The sequence below is a fragment of the Sitophilus oryzae genome, unplaced genomic scaffold (assembly GCF_002938485.1).
Source record: "Sitophilus oryzae breed Bouriz unplaced genomic scaffold, Soryzae_2.0 scaffold_494_pilon_pilon, whole genome shotgun sequence".
Taxonomy (NCBI): Eukaryota; Metazoa; Arthropoda; class Insecta; order Coleoptera; family Curculionidae; genus Sitophilus; species Sitophilus oryzae.
The window spans coordinates 4121980-4126486 of record NW_022147078.1 but is presented as its reverse complement, the minus strand read 5'-3'; positions in this window follow the sequence as shown (position 1 = coordinate 4126486).

Genomic DNA, 4507 nt, shown 5'->3' with positions numbered 1-4507 from the left:
AAACGCTTAGTTTCAGAGATACAGGGTATAGAAATTTTATTTTTATTTTATTTTTTTTCTAGATAATTTCTGAAGTAACGTCAATATTTGTATGAAAATTGGTATCTACAAGTTTTTTATACGAGAAATTTGATTTTGACGTCAATATGGTTCGTATTTGTAGGGGGCGCCACGTACATGTGTTTTAACTGGTTTGAAGAGTAATAACTTTTCGTACGTACCTGTATAAAACTACTGAGTGAAAAATATACATTTCCGTAATTTTTTATATAAAAAATGTCTCCTGGTAAAAATCGCTACGACTAATGGTTCTCGAGATATTTAAAATGGAAATAGTCAATCCATGTCATTATTAGATATTACAATAAAATAAACATATGAGTAGATAGTTATTTGACTGAAATTATAAATTTTGGAATTTTTTATTTTTTTTAATTAATCATAATTTTGTCTTCTAAAATTGTCAAAATCAAATTTCTCGTGTCAAAAAACTCCCAAACACCATTTTTTATCCAAATATCGATGTTTGGTTTGGAAATAGATATAAGAAATTATTTGGAATAAATCGAAATAAAAATGAACCTTTACACCCCGTATCTCCAAAACTAAGGACATATATTTATACGTACTTTTCACTTATTTTTATCTGCAAAATATGCTGTCGAAGTTTCCGAATACACTTCGGACCACTCTGTATAGTTTAGATAAACATGGGCTTTAAGTGGTTTAAAAAAACGCAGGAGCGAAATCAACGCTTCATACTTCTTTGGTAAGATGGCATTTATAGCGTTTGATCTGATCGTTAGACTAAAATGGTACCTTTTTATTCCAAGTAGTACTTTTTGTTCCTCTGGCGAGAAAATTTTACTTCAAAAATGCAACATTTTCAAATTCACCCTGTATTCACCCAAACCAAACCAAGGGGGCTAGGGCAAATATGTGTGTAGCATCTTAAGTTTCATGTTTCACAAAACGTGGCTTATTGGTGTGAAAACCGCATAAATGACCTAAATACAAAATATTTTCATGTCTGTCCGTCTATAACACGATAACTCAAAAACCGCTAAACCGATTTTAACCAAATTTGGCATAAAAATACTGTGGCACCCGAGAATTGGGCCATTATTTTTTGGTGGTGGTGGGGGGTTGGTAAGGGGGTATGGGAGGGGGTTAAAATTTTCAAAAAATCGTTACTCTAAAATTACAGTAGCTAGCGAAACACGGTTTTCAATTTAAGATTAGGAATAATATTTGCAACAAAATTTGTAATAACATCAAAATCAGTCAAAGTCGCAGGTTTTGAGATAAAAAAATTGAAAAAATTCTTTTGCTTTGAAACTAAAAGAACTGCCTACCAACTATTCATTAACATATTTTAGTATGGGCGGCTATACGTGCCTCCCGGCGCCAATTTTTTGAACTAAGTTCAACGATAGGAAGTCATTCAGCAACCTATTAAAATTATAAACTTGGTTTATATCTGAACTGCGCCTTGAATATGTTTAATTTTCAATTTTTTATAAATTTTCAGTGTGAACCTCAATTATTGACAATTTACACCTAAATTCGAAAATGCCACATTGACGAAGTTGTTTGAAGCATTTATTTTCGCGCCAGTGTTTTCAACCACTTCAACCCAGGTTTACTATAGTTTTTATTTAGGACCGATTAAGTTTTAGCTCGATTTTTCTTACTAAGATTTAAAAACCTAATATGTAGATTTTATATAAGCCTTTTGAAACTCTGGAACTTTTATAAGAAACTTTAAAAACGAATATAAAAAACTATTATATGCGATACAAGCTTACATTCAGAAATTGCTAAGACTGGGACTGGACTGAAATTACAAGGTGCCTTCACGAACAAAAAAGATCCACTCAGACTGAGGGCAGGTGCAACAAAGGAATTCGGAACGATATCGCAGAACGGAGAAATTCGGAAGAAGAGAAATTTTCAAAGTGCAATTTAGTTAATTTTACGAAACCCAAAAGTCTTCTTGTTGTCTCGAGATTTTTATCTACGTAGATGCACCGAGCGCGAAGAAAAAGGAACCAAAACAAATCAGTAGTACACAATAAGGCAGAATTACTTCAGAACGAGGTTCAGAGCAGCCGTCCGATTATATACTAACCGCTTAAAAATATACACACACGTACAGACAGTGAATGTGAAGTGATTCCAGTTCGAACTAGACAGTGCTATCTCTAGGCGAGTGCCATTGATTCCGGGCATAGTCAGGCGTACATAATATTTAACCCATAAACAGACTATCCTGCCTCTAAACAAAACAAAATAAAAAATATGAAAAACTATCAATGTTCTATCTCTTTGAATGTGTAGTTGTCAGTCTACTCATTTTTATACTGTATAATTTTTTTCCGCATTAGTATTTTCTCGCTGCTAGTTTAAACAAACATTAAGTACATATATACATACATATTTTTCATCGATGTACATAAAACATATTTTCATAACTAAAAAACATAAATGAGACAGATTGTGTATTTTTGTTCCAAACGTTTCGGCCATACTTCATTCAAAACAAATTCTACTCATCAATATATAAGAAATAATGTTACTATTTCCAAAAAATCTTATAATTTTAAATGTGCCTTTAAAAATTTTAATATAAATTCTACGAAATCAATAATATTAACCACCTTGTTTTAAAATATGTGCAAGTCACCCTATATCTGAGTCAAAAAATATATATTTGCCTTAATACAGAGCATTTTAAATATAAATATATTTATTTAAGATTATAAATTTAAAGTATAAGTTTAAAAAAAATAAAAATATTTATGTAGCTATATAGCTTTGTATTTTTTTAAATTTTCAAGTGAGAAAAAAAAATATGTTGTAGGTAAAGTAAAATAATTTAAAGATTTTTTTGAAATGCATTAACGTTCTTAGTCAAATTATATTTTAATTTGTTTGTAGCATATACCGTATGATCGAAAAAAACGACGTCAAAGACGGCTGGATTGATGACAATTTTGGCGCTGTCATTCTCCAGGACGTCATTTACTAAAAGTTGACATAAAACTTTTCAAAAATTAACACTAATTTTAGGAACATTAAAAAAGAATAAAAGTAAGATTCCAGATGCACAATTCTATGTCCAAAATTATTTTTTTGTACAATTTTATACTACACTATTTAAAAATTATTTTTAGGTTAGTTTAAATTAGGTTGCTGGGGTTTCTGTTGCAATGCTTTGGACCCATTGCGATACCCATGGATTATTGTACCAAACCCTCCTCTAATTCTTTCTTTACGTTAAAGCACTTCCAGCTTTTTGCAAAGTTCCAAATGTTAGTCACTCCAAAAAACCGTGCACTAGAGTTTTAAAGCGTCGGTTTTCCAATGCCGGGCAGTGTCACAGCAGGTGCTCTATGGTTTCTTCTTCCTTTCCGCATGCTCTGCAGTAGTCGTCGTTGGAAATGTTCCATCTCACGAGGTTTATCCCCGTGGGGCAGTTTCCAGTGACGACACCTAGAATTATGCATATTAGCTTCTATTTATGCTCTAATAGTTGTTTAGTCTTTTTGTTATCTGCTACCGGCCACAGTCTTTGATCTGTAGCCGATCATCACGTGTTGCCACGTCTCTTGCTACCTGGCCTTGATGGCAGTTCCATAGCCTTGATAGCTTTCTTCAGTGATTGTTGATCGTCACAAGTGCGGGTCATTTGCCACGGCCTCTCCCTAGCTCCTTTGACGAGGCTGGCGGCTTCTTGGTTACCTACCACACGACCGCATTGCTCTGCCACCCAGCACAGAGTGGCCCCGCCTTGACACTGCAGGACAGTGCTTCTGGGCAGTCCATCACAGTTTTCGATCTCAGTGATTGCATTGTGATGCTTTTTGAACCGATTTTCACTCGTGTTCAACTGGCTGCTTCCTTTATAGCGTAAACCTCTGGTTGTAGAACATTACAGTCGTCCGATAGCCTTAAAGATCGTCGGATGTCTAGTTCCTCTGAGAGGATACCTGTACCTGTGCCTCCTGAAGTCACGGGAGCATCTGTGTAGACTGTTATCTCTTGAGTGTTCATTTCTAAGTTGCTTTCCCATTCTTCTCTTTTCTCTTGCCGGTATGCGAATCCTTATCTGTTCTTCAAAAGCATATAGTCCGTTTTCTCGTCTCGCAAATGTGGACTCGTGTTTGCCATTATTTTTTCCTATCATTCGCAATATCCTCCAGTGATCGTAGTTGGTCTGGTTCCACAGATTGGATTCCTTTAATATTCGGACGCCCTTAGCGGCCAGATCCTTCACGAACCAGACGATTGATTTCAAGTCCAGAATAACTTCTAGCGCAGCTTGCATAAGGCAACAGGCAGTAAGCGACATTAAAGAATAAAAAACAGTACAGGCCAAGTAAATGACGTGTAGGGCTTGACCTCACCAAAATTACCATCGTGTGCACATCGTATTTTAAATATTCTATAACGTATTAAAAATATGAATCCACACATTGGATCACCAATAAAACTGATTACCACA